This window comes from Octodon degus, unplaced genomic scaffold (genome assembly GCF_000260255.1).
Source record: "Octodon degus isolate 3935 unplaced genomic scaffold, OctDeg1.0 scaffold00189, whole genome shotgun sequence".
NCBI classification, from domain to species: Eukaryota; Metazoa; Chordata; class Mammalia; order Rodentia; family Octodontidae; genus Octodon; species Octodon degus.
In genome coordinates, this window is record NW_004524765.1 from 4987131 (window position 1) to 5000357 (window position 13227).

At 39.3% G+C, this 13227-nt stretch overlaps 1 pseudogene; it reads right to left on the bottom strand.

Moving 5' to 3' along the window:
- Window positions 1-13227, bottom strand: part of LOC101584120 — a 60581-nt pseudogene that overhangs the window by 32816 nt on the left and 14538 nt on the right.

Here is a 13227-nt window from a genome sequence, read left to right on the forward strand (position 1 = left end):
TGAGGGGGCAGTGCCTGTCTTAGGTCGAGGTGTCCTCTACACAGACCCGACTCAAACCTTACCAGTCACAGGAGACTAGGAGAGCAGAAGGTCCCGTTCCTGTCTTAGGTGGTGAGTGGTGTCTTGTGTATGCCCCTCATTACCCGTCTCTGGCTAGCCTGACCATCTCACCAAGGGTGGGAGAACTAAGAGGTTTCTGGACCTTCATCATCATAAGCTCTTTGTATTCCAGCAGTTTTCCCTTTCAGTCATCTCAAGCCTGTGATAATGAACCTGAATAGGTTGCATTTTCATGGCACCCAATTGTTGTTTAATGAAAGTCATTAGTCTATTGAAAAGACAGAGTCCTATTGATAAAAGTATTAATAATAGATCATCAAAAAAGGAAAAAAAAGGAACAGCTGTTCATTGAAAGACACACACACACATAGACACACAGACACATAAACCCCTTTAAAAAAAATCAAGAGTGCACTCAAATATTTGGCCAAATTAAATTATAGTAACTATATTACAAGCTTTAGAAATTTTATAAGTAGACTAGTCAGAATTTGGTATTTGTCAATTATTAGAGATCTCTTATTAGAAAAACTTGGAAGGAAATCTTTCATCTACAATTAATATGCATATTTTGTATTTTTATGCTTTTTGTCACCTATTTAGACCTCAGATTTCCACTTAGTCAATTTCTTGAATAGGCCCCAGGGTGGATGTAGCTGTTGTAACTCAAAAATCAAATGACAAGGAGGCAAATCCAAACGTTAAAGAAGCGCTTTATTTTAGCAGGTACCCTGCAGCGGTCTCTATGCAAGAGAGCAAAGAGGCACTCCGAGTACAATCTAAGATCTACTTTTAAGCTACAAAACCGCAAGTAAAGGGTGGGATCAAGATAGCAAGCTAGGTACAGAAGCAAATGGCATTGGTTAGCGGGAGGTGACTTTTATGGTTATTTTAGGTTTATCTGCTAGGGAACATCTGGGGCTGGAGTACATATGCAGTCTTTCTGTGGTCAGTTATCTTCCTGGATAGATGTGCACAGAGTACAAAACAGGGATTGGGTAGTGAGAATCAAGGTCGTACAAATGGATGAAGCTGGAAAAACAAGGCCATAAATCAACTATGCACAGAAGGTGCAGCTGAAGTCATAATGTCTGTTTACAGACAAAATGGCTTCAGTTTGGTCAAGTAGGTTACAATAGTAGCCTGGTCACTGTTAACTTCTTCTTTAGATCTGGCTCCATGGTACAGCCTGACAGTACACTCTGGTACCCAAATAGGTCAGTTAGCATTCTCTGGAAAAACACAAGTATACCCTTTGCCCCAGGTTAGTTGTGGACTGAGTCCCTTTTCATTGTCCAGTATGAAGAGCTCTCCAAAGGACCGTTTTTAGCCTTTTTTCTCTTACCTGGTTTGTCTTTCTGTTGCTGTAAAAGTATAAAAATTTAATAGTATATATTGACAAGTGAAGATGTCAGGATTGACTCTCTTTTGCTTTAACAGAATTTTGATCCTACAGTGGCCTTTGGATGCCACGATTAGGCCTTTTATTATTTAAATGAATGTCAAATCAAGTGACTGTTTAAACCCCATGTCTTTTTTACACATTATTTTAAGCTTTTATATTTGTTTGTAAAATATCAAAGCCTTATTTTAACGCCATGTTTAATTTAGGACAGTAAAACAAGCAATCAAGCTTATTAGGAATTAATAGAATTTTAAGTAGTCTTTTAAAATATGTGGGGAAGTGACCTTTCACCTTAGTAGCTGCTCTACCTGGAGGCCACACACATTTGCATTTGAAAAGTCATTAAAATGTTTTTCTTTTAATTTTTATTTTCTAACACATTATTTCCTTTTAACAATTTTTTTAAAAATCTTTCTTTCTTTCTTTCTTTCTTTCTTTCTTTCTTTCTTCTTTCTTTATTTTGTGTGTGTGGCTAGCTTAGCCCATCAGGGGGCGGGGCTGGCTGTCATGTGGTGCTGGGGGATTGAACCGCAGTCCCTGTGCTTTACTTAGCTTAGCTTGTTCTAAGTAGGTGCTTTAGATCACTGAGCCATCTCACCAGTCCCTCCTTTTAACAATTTTAAAATTTTAGGCAAAAATGAATGATTAATTGTGCAACATAAGAATCTGTGTGGTTTAAGCAATGGTTTGGTTTGATAGAATTATAACTTTGATTTCCCTGTATAAACAACATCGATTACACCAAACAAAACTTGCAGACCATTTAGCACTGGGGCTCTGTCTTTGGTTGATTTTACTCCATAGGTGTGCTGCCCATCTGCTAGGAGCAGCTTAATGGTCTTAGTACCTACAAAGGATTTTCTTGAGCCCACATTACCTTCTAAAGTACTATCTTGAGCTTTAAGAACTTGTGAAGCCAGCCACACACCCAGCCAATGCTAGTGCCATGGCATGTCATGGTCATGACCCACCTACTTAGCACCAGGAATACAGGCCTCTGCAGCTGAACCTATCTTGCAGATGTCGATCTGGGTCAGCCTAAGATGAGAGTGGATGGGAGCACGAGGCCCTCCTGATCTGATCTCAGTTTGTCCCTTCCCCCAGGCATGCACCTCCACACTTGGAGCCAACCATTTGCAATTTAAAATAACCTCTTTTTTATAAAACTTTTGTTTACTGCTGACTATAGGGCCAGGCAATGCAGTAAGTGTTCTAATATACATAATCAAGAGAAGCTGACTTCTATTTTTAATAAGCAGTTAAGTTTTAATTTGAAGAGGTTCAGTAGTAGATATCATAAGTCTGAAAAATCCAGTTTTAATTTTTTTAATCTAAACTGGAAAGGGGTACAGGATCATTACCAGAGATGACATCTATATCAGGCAATACAATTGCCATGACACATAGTCCTGTCAAGTTGGTAGGTAAATATGTGAAGGCTAAACTTCCTCTGCATACAAACACATGTCCCTTTTTTGGTCAAATAGGGCTACTGTATTTAAGTATTTGGTTGCAGCTGATGAAGGTAACAAATACTACATCAACAGTGAAGCTATCACTGTGGAGGTTTCCTTGAATACAGGAAGAATTCCATAGGAGATAATCCCCCTGGAGAGGGTGGCTCTGGCTAATGCCTTCCAGTCTTCAGGAGTAAGCTAATTGTCAGCCACAGTTTCTAAAATGGCTGTGGTGTAGGGAGCCATGGCTCTGTATTGGGAAACCACCACTGCCATTCTGGAGCAGGGGGCTTTGCAGATTTCCCCTAGAGGCAAAGTCCCTGACATTTGCAGTTCTGAGGCTGTAAAGGGTGGAGACCTGCCTCCTCCTTTGATGCCCTCAGGTCATCCCTTCCATTCTTAGGTTCCTTCCCGGCAATGGAGATTCTTTCAGCTCCATCTTTGCAGTCTACAACTTTCTTGGCCCTTTCTTTCTGGCCAAGCTCACATTTTAAATTCTCCTGCTGGGGTCCTTGCTCTTTATTTTCAACATAAATCTGGCTTCCTGGTTTAGATTTCAATATTCTGTTCCCTTAGGGCACATACCCTTAGAGGATTCTTTGTCCTTTAAGATGGGTTTTACCTTTTTTTAAATCACATTAGCAACAACCAGGTCACAGTGTCTCTGGGATAAGATTTTATCAATTAAATTCCAGTAGGAAAAGGCCATAACTGGAATAGGTAGCCAAATTATAGGTAGCCAAAATTAGATAGAAATATTTATAGGCAGTCAGACAGGTCAAGGCCCTTGAAGGAGACAGCACAAAAGACAAGTTATCTTGTAACTGTGGGAGGGAGGGATGCTCCTGCTGTGAGCCAGACCTAAAAGACCTAAAGGCCAAACAAATGCTAAAAGAGTAGCACCTGGGATTGATATTATAATAGGTCTCAATCACCTAAAAAGGTCTGAGTCACCAGCCCATTGCTCATTTGGCCCTGGGCATAATCAACTTTACCTGAGCAATGCTGCTTGCAATCCCATTGGTTGACCATAGTTTTGTTCCACCCCACATCCACCTAAGCAAGACCTCTTTGTCTCGCGCATCTGGTTTCCTTGGGTGGCCAGGGATGGTGCTGCTGCCTCTTCACACTGCACCACATCGGAGGCCGATCCCGCTGGTTGCCGCCCAAGTCTGGCTCTGTGCAGGCAGCTGAGCGGCACCTCTCATGCCGCGCCTCTTCGCTACTTTTCTCGGCCGGCCACCGCCCCTTCCTCTCTACCTTAACTTCGCATGGTTTTGCTCTATAAAAATAAACTGAGGGGAGCCGGGGAGATGGCTCAGTGGAATAAGTGCTTCCCCGGCAAGCACAAGGACCTGAGTTCAATTCCCGGTTCCGCAAAAATAAATAAATAAATAAATAAATAATAAAAAATAAATAAATAAAATAAACTGAGAAAGACAAGTTCCTGGGCAACCTGCTCGGGTCCCCCTTCTGTCCTTGAGACAGAAGCTTTCTTTCCCAATAAAATATTCTACTCTCAACCTCCATTTGTTCCTAAAATTTATTCTTTGGTTTTAGAGAACACGACCTCATTTAGAACAGTTTGGGAGTTTTACTTCCCTGTATCACTGGGACATTTTTAGGTCCAAAAGTCTCATAATAGTCCTTAATTTTAACCTTTACTCCTTGCACCTTTAATGCTTTACTCAAACTTTCTACAAATATCTCATTCACTTAATGCCTGTCCATTGTCAAAGGGAAAGGGGAAATGGGTGCCATCTGCTTACCTAGGTTCAGAAGTCACAGCAGGCAATTGTGGCGCAGGCCTCTTTAATTCTCACTTTTGCCTCTTTTACTCTCTTTTTTATGGGCTTTCTCTTGCCGGCTCTCTCGGGCGGTTCCATCTCTGTATTCTCCATACCAGGTGCCCCATTTGCTGGGCGCCACATGTCCTGAACCAGCGGGTCATCAGCAAAAGTCACCTGGGGGAGGAGCGGGGAATTGAAGAGGGGACAAAGGAAAGGAGATGCAAAGAATGAAGACAAGACAGGATTCTGATCAAGTCTCACTTTATTCAGGGGAGTGCTGGGTATATATAGGGAGTGCAGGAATGAGGAAGTCTTGGCTCTTGGGGTCAGCAGGTATCTAGACAATGGGCGAAGGTGCAACCCCTGGGTCATAGCATGTGATTCACAGGGCACGAGCAAGGTGAGAAGGACCATAAACTTAACTCAGCAGGGGGATAGAAACTTAAGAAAATGGCTGACACTATTATAAAATAGATACCAGTTAATGGCCTCCCACATTCTTCCATGAAATTAAATTGTAAACCTACTACATGCAAATATGTGCATTAAATTCTTATGCTAGCACTCCATGGAGATGGAGGCTCGAGTGAATATTTGGATCAAGTGCAGAAGCACAGTATTCCATTTTGCTTCTCAGATAATAAAATGACTATGCAAATATATGGGTGGAATTTTGTATGTGCTTCTGTAGAACTGGAGCCAAGTGTAAAAGTAATGGATACCATGAAATAAGATTTGAAAGTTGGGCTGTAGGAGACACTTCCAGGTCCTTGTCTCGTCCAAGAAGCCAATATTTGTAATCCCAAAATTATGTTATTGGAATCTCATGAAATTGATTCCAATCTACCACTTACAATGCAACCCATGGCGAAAATAAAGACACTAAACTATATCTTCAATGATCGGGGAGTCAAGGGGCTCTAAGTCCAGCCATGAAGATGGCTTTCTAGAACCAAGAGAGTGACCCAGGGCCTCACCCAGTTTTACTTAATGGGGAAGTGGCTTGAGGATTGACTGAGAATTGTGGGAAAGAGACTACTATGAGCTGAGCTAGATGTGTGGCCTAAATTTACTTCTGGGATATGCAGAGAGGATATGCAGAGAGAGTAATCTGCATTATATAGTACCTAATGTTTTGGTAAGTCTGGTGCTTCAGCTTTGGTGTTGTCTTTCAAGCCCCAGGAATTCATAGCCTCTGTCTCCAGGCTCAATCCCAGCTGGTGCCTCTACCATCCTGTCTCAACCTGGCTCACATTAAAGAGCAGCAGGTATAGGTTACCAGGGAAACACGCATGCCACCTTCAAAGACTATCACTAGCACCTCAGGTAGACCGATGCACATTGCTTAAGACCAATTGAAGGATAAACAGAAGTCCTAGCCAGGTCTGTACATAACAATACAAGGAAATAGGGTCAGGCTCTGTCAAAATGGAGACAATTGCTCTTCTTACAAGGAGAGCTGCTCAGGTGGTCCTCCACAGTGGGCAATGATGTATTGTAGAAGGCTTAGGGCTTTAATTTGAGGCTATGGGCTGAGCAAACATTGAAGGTACTAAACAGGAAGTGAGATGTTCAAGATGAAAATTCCATCAAAGAATACAAATGGATAGATAATCAATTGCAAATATACACATAACATTCCTCTGTTAGGGATGATGTAACTTTGAATCACAACAATGGCCAGTTGTAGCTTCTCTGTACATGTCTATGGAATGGCTAGCCCTTCCATGGCACCTTGAGGGTCCTTAGGGATAGTAAGTGTCCTAAAAGAGAGAAAGCTTCCTCAGTGGGAATGCTGTGACTCAGGATCTCCAACTGAAAGAAGATAAGGAATAATTACTTTGGGGGTCATGGTAGTCTGCATAAGAGTGATTTCTGCTAAAACTGCCCCATTAGCCCCACTGACTAATGTCCACTACCTCAGCTAGTCTCTTCCTGGCAAGGAAGAAGGTTTTGTGCTCAGAACCCACAATTCAAATCGATTTATTCAAATACAAAAGTGAATAAGCTCCTGTAATACAGATACTTATCCTACATTTTGTTGGACATAATTTCCAGTGAATATAAAACAGGTATTCAGGACAGTTTGATAAATCTACTAATTGCACCTCTGGCCTCTCTGAGAGATGTAGACCTAGTAAAAGGTATTAGTTCCTCCACCACTGGTGTAAACAAATGTGTAATCAAAGGCAGAAATCTCCAGGGAAGAATGCAGTACACAAGGGAATAATATTAAAGAACTGTCTCCTTATACTCTTCTTCTAGAGGTGATAAATAAATCCTCAAGCAACAAAGAGCAGGCTCTGCCTAGAAGGTCAAATTGCAAATACATTCAATGATCTTCAGGGAAAGACATTTTCACATTTCACAAATGGTTATTACAAAGACAAGTATCTCTGCTGCTTGAAAAGTCTGCACAATGCTGGTCAAGAAGTTTAAATTTGGAGTAACTTTTTTGCTTCAGGAAAGAAGGTAATTTGGTATTTAGATGACAGAAAAATATTAAAAGATAGATGAATATAAATGGTAGAACCTGTCAAGATACAAAGTTTATAAATTGCAATCCTAGGGAAAAGTTACTGAAATTCTTGTGAATAAATTCAAACCTGTCACTTCCCATGTAATCCCTGATGAGAAAATAGAAAACACATGTGCAACTGTGAGGAGCTAAGGGGTCCTCGGTTCAATCAGAATAAAGGCAAACAAGAACAATGGCCATCACCCAGGGCCAAACCTGGGTTTTAATAATTCAAGAACAAAGACATGGGTCATAGTGGAGTGACTGTGACATAGTGGAAATTATGTGAATCCTGTAAGCTGGGCTACGTAGGAGGAACAATGGCCCCTGTAAAATATGCAGAGAGGCATGCTGAAAGTGTATGAAATTCAGTAGCAGAAAACTCCTAAGTCTGGAAGAATCTGTATAACACAATTTGAGGAAATTTTGGGTCACCTGCCTGGTACTGATGCTGGTCTTTATCTGCCCTGGGATACCATTGCTTCTTTCTCCCAAGTCTACCTCAGCCTAGCTCATGCTAGTAAAGGAGCCATAGGTGTGACTGAAAACAAATCTGTTACTTTGCTTCAAAAGTTTTAGATCTGTAATTTTGCTTCCTCAGTGCCAGAGCTAGGTCCATTTGCATTTCTTATAGTTAATCAAGGAACTGAAGCACATCCCTAGTAATAGCCCAGTGCATAAGGGGGAGGAGGGCAAAAGTGAACCCAGTTAGAGACAAATTGTTTTCTGGGGGAGGGAGGTTGTCTTGGAGGTCCTCTACAGCTGAAGAATCTACACCTGTGAAAAAGAAATCATTAACTTGGCTACAGTGATACGCAAAGCATCACCTACTTATTATATGTAAAATATTGGCAAAGTACTTCCAGGTAGGGAATTCATTACTAGTCCTACTTGGTATTTAAAGAAACTAAGCATGAGAAAATATTCTTGTATAGAGTTTTCTACCACTATGCAGTATGAGTGTTAGAATAAACTTGCTGTTTTTGTATGCAGCTGAGTTACATAGAAATACTACAGGCAGTCAGGCAGTGCTAGGCCCTCAAAGAAGCAGTAAGGAACACAAGATACCTTGTAACTGTGGGAGAGACAAACAGTTAAAAAAATGTAATCACATACCTCCCAAGGGATAGACATAAGGAGTGGATATTATAAATATGTATTAATCACCTTAAAACCAAGAGTATCACTAACCAAAAAGCCTACCATAAAGCACTCTGTTCTGTATTCATACCCACTTGCTGTGTTATTGCACTTCCCAATTTAATCAATTTTACCTGAGTAGTTATGCTTATAATTTTGATTGATCATAATTTTGTTTCACCTCATGCCTACCTAGGAAGTTCCCATGATTCCCAATTTGGACCTGTCTAGCCACAATAAAAATCCTGAGAGAAAACAGTACCTTGGCAACCTGCTTAGTTACTCTTCTATCTCTAAGATAGAAGCTTTTTTTCCTCCAATAAATATATTCTGTTCTTAATCACTCTTATTCCTAAGATTTATTCTTTAGTTTTAATGAACATGAACTTGTTCCAGATATCTTTCAGATTGGGCAGTCCTTTCCTATAGAACAGTATCATTATTGCCTACCACTTTCCATCAATAGATGGCAGTTTCTATCAAAACTGTTCAAAATAGCTTATTAAAGGAATAGATGGCTATAAGATAACACTAATGAATAATGAGCACTTTAAAAACATTTATTTAATACTAAAATCACTATTTATTTATTTTTGATGAAACAAGTAGCAATGAGATAGATTCAAAACCAATTGTAGGAGAGATTCAATAATAATACATTGCATATTTTTGCCTTCTTAGTAGTTATTCTTTGTACAACATGGAGACATTATATTCTATCAGAACAGTATTAATACAAATCATTCTATTAATTGAATTAAGAGACAATACCTTTATATCTATCCTATTTTATATATACAGATACAAAATGGTCCTTCATTTCTATCCCTTTCTTTGTTTATTTTTATCAGAGATTGGTATTGCATTGCCATTCAAATATTGTAGGTGCACGAATTCAGCAAAATATTCCAATATAGGCCAGTAGTCAATAATAATAGTGGATTATCTGTGGAATTGGCCATGCCAGAACTTGAGCCTTTTACAGCTCAGCATAATGATACAGCTTTACTTTTTAAACCTTGATTTTATACATTTCTGCTGGATGGTTAAGAAGAAGATAAAGGAAGAGCTGTATAACAAGAAATATAACATTTGTATTTGAAAAGGTTAATCAAATCCTCTCAGGATTTACTCTGAAACCCTGTACCACAGTTTGTAGATCCTTTTCAGTGTCAGTCATGTGGATGAGTCACAGCCATTGCTTCACCAATTTGCTCTGTATGAAAGCCTTGGAGAATGTTTTCTTTCCATGTGACTCTCATTAGGCACATTCTACATCATTGATCAGTTTTCTCTGTGGCCCCATAAGCTCCATGATCAGTAAATTTGAGACACAATTGAGTTACAGGTTGTTACAGTACAGGTTCTTCTATTTCCTGAGTCCTCATTGACATTGAAAGGCTAGGGCCAAAATGTTGGCTGTCATTGCAGCTGTTCTTTTTCTCTAATTTTTGGTCTGCAAACTTAAGTTGTTAAACATCCAGAAGAGAAGGTTACTATTGCTATCCTACAACATAGGCAGTTGAGCTTAACCTCACTATGTGTCTGAATACAAACATCTTAGACATAACATGGAACACATATTTTCCATCAAGTGTTGATATGTTAAACTTTAAGTGCCTACAGAATATGAAGAAAAAATAAAAAAAAATCAATAAAAAACAAGAATAAACAATTACATATCTTAACACAGAAATTTAGAAATCTAACCATATACAGCATTGTATCAAGATAGTTCTTTGTCACCTTTTTTCTAGTCTCTTGTTTTCATTTATTACTCATTTTTTAAAGAAACATTTACTTGAGAGATAGCATGGCGAAAATTCATATGACAAGACAAGCAGTACATATTTAGAAGGCCAGAATGACAGGCATTCCAAGCATGATCTTAGTATTACACATCGCTAACTTCAGTGAAGTTGCTCATTTCACAGATATCAGTTCATACATTTAGTCAGGATGAGAATTCTACCAATTAACTACTGATTTCAAAAACCTACTGAAGAACCTCAAGATCATTACCTTAACCATCTTGTGCATATGAACCTATGACTTTGATGCTGTCATGCTTCCTAGCTTTTCTCCTTGCCTTCTCTTTGTTGTCTAATCCTTAAGTTTCGGCTTTCCTTTTATTTTTTTATTATTTTATTTATTTATTTATTTATTTAGTGAGTGTGTGTGTGTGTGTGTGTGTGTGTGTGGCCAGCTCAGCCCACCAGGGGGTGGGCTGGCTGGCATGTGGTGCTGGGGATTGAACCGCGGTGGCTCTCCTTTTGCTTAGCTTAGCTTGTTCTAAGTAGGTGCTTTAGACGACTGAGCCATCTCACCAGCCCCTTGGCTTTCCTTTTAATTGTGTTATATCTTTCTATTTGTATTTCTTCTTTTGAATTCTTACACAAGGGAGACTATACAATATTTACACATGTGGGTCTGGTTTATCTCAAGTATGAGTATATCTTCAAGTGGCATACACTTAAATATAAAGGCTTCAAGTTTATCATTCTTTATATTTGAGTGCACTCCATAGTATAAAAATACCACATCTTTTTCATCCATTCATCAGGTGCCAGGCAAGTTGATTGCTTCCAAAATTTGGCTATCAAAAGTTGTGTTGCTAAAAACACAGATACACATATGTCACTATGATATAACGTTTTCAGTTTCTCTGGGAAAATTCACAGTAGAGGCATAGCTGGTATGAATGGGATTTCCAGTCTGAGTTTTTTGAGGAGACTGCAAACTGATTTACATAACGGTTTCACCAGTCTACATTCCCACCAGCAGTGGAGAAGTGTACCTTTTCCCCCACAGCCTCTGCAACATTTGTTGTTGGTTGATTTCTTTATGATAGCCACTCTTTGTGGGGTGAGATGGTATCTCAAAGTTGTTTCAATTTGCATTTCACACATGGCTAGGGATGTGGAACATTTTTTCATATATTATTTATTTCTTTAATTTTGTCTTCTGAGAAGTGTGAGTTCATCTCTGATGCCCATTTCTGGATTGGGTCTTTAAATTTTGGAGCCTTAATATTTTTTAGTTCTTTATAAATTCTAGAGAGCAGATCTTTGTCTGAGTGCTTATTAGTCAAGATTTTCTTCTGAATTTCTTCGCTGTCTTCTTTTCACTTTGTTTGTACTTTCTTTTGATGCGCAAAAACTTCTCAATGAGAGCAGGTCCCAGTTGTTAATTCTTTCAATTGTTTCCTGTGCAATTTGATTTTTGTTCTTGAACTCTTTGCCTACCCCTATGTCTTCAAGAGTTCCTCCTATTTTCTCTTCCTGGAGATTTAGTGTTTCTGTTTTAATGTTTAGACATTTAATCCATTTTGACTTTAGCTTAGTGCATGGTGATAGAACTGGGTCGAGTTTTAGTTTTTGGCATGTAGAGAGCTAGTTTTTCCAGCACCATTTGTTTAAGAGGCTATCTTTCTTCCAATGAGTATGTTTGGCCCCTTTGTCAAAGATAAGATGGCTGAGTGTGTTCGTAGGGCCTTCAGCATCTTCTAACCTATTCCTCTGATCCTCAGGTCTATTTCTTTGCCAGTACTATTCTGATTTTATCACAGTAGCCTTGTAGTATAAGTCAGGAAATTTAATGCCTCCTGCCCTGGCTTTATTGCCCAGGATTGCCTTTGCTGTTAGTGTCGCTTACATTTTATGCAGGCTAATCTTCCTAGGACAGGTATAGCATGCACACCATCAATCCTAGCCTGAACTGTGCCAAACCAATAACTGGAATTATTTAGTAATCACACAAACTTACTCCCAGAACTACCTCTGCAAAGCACAACCCCACATTGACATGAAGCTTTAAGAGGGACGTTTAGACATATTCTATAACATTCCACTTGTGATCCTCCAAAGACTCATGCATATCCCTTTATGAACAAGGCATTTAGTCCATCTCTAGGAGTTGTCACAGTACTAACAGCTTCAGCATTGTAGAAAATCTCAAGTCTGAGGTATCCTGACATTTAAGCCAACTCTTAGTTGTGAGCCCCTATAGAAATAAAGAGGAAGTTAAATACTTCCACTATTGGCAGAAGTTAGACATTATCATTCCAAAAGATACAGATAGGGGGATGCAGTGAAATGGGACCAAATAAGTTCAAAATTCCAGCAGGGCAAACATTAAGTCCTGTACTTTCAATTCTAGCATATGAAACATTTGGTAGTATGATGTTAACTCCAAAGGGCTCGGATGGCTCCATCCCTATAGAACTTTCATGAATGTAGATCTTACAGCTTCTTCTCTGGGCCAGTTCTGTACTCTCCTTGTAATTTTCCTCAGATCTTCTACTTTCCTCGCATCTCCAATCTTTTAAAATCTTCAGTAAACCTTCAGCTACCATATGCACAGCTTCACACATTGCTCTATTAGGGGCACACTGTCTGTTCTCTTGGGGCTTCTTTTGAAATCTGGAAGTAAGCCTTCTTGATCTCACAACGCTTACATTATTAATGCAAGGTCTGTTACCATCTGGGCACTATCTAGACTTCCTTTTCCAGTGGGTATAGGCATCAGGTGCTTATCAACCAAATCCTGAGGAGCAACATCCCTAGAACATTTCCATCTTGGAACATGGTGCTCTGTGGCATTCCTATCAAAGAAAAGTGTTTCATCTTTGCAAATTTGAGGCTGAAAAGGCTGGAGTCATGCTGACTCATATATTTCAGGCTATTTTTTTCTGTTGTCTTCTTCAGAAAGGCTTGGTTTTTCTTTTCTTTTTTTTTCCAAAATTTTATTGATAAACACGTAGCAATGAGACAGTTTCAAATCAAATCAGAAGTACAGTTTCAACAAATAATACACTGCATATATTCTTCTTAGTGGTTAATTGCTGTACAAGATGCG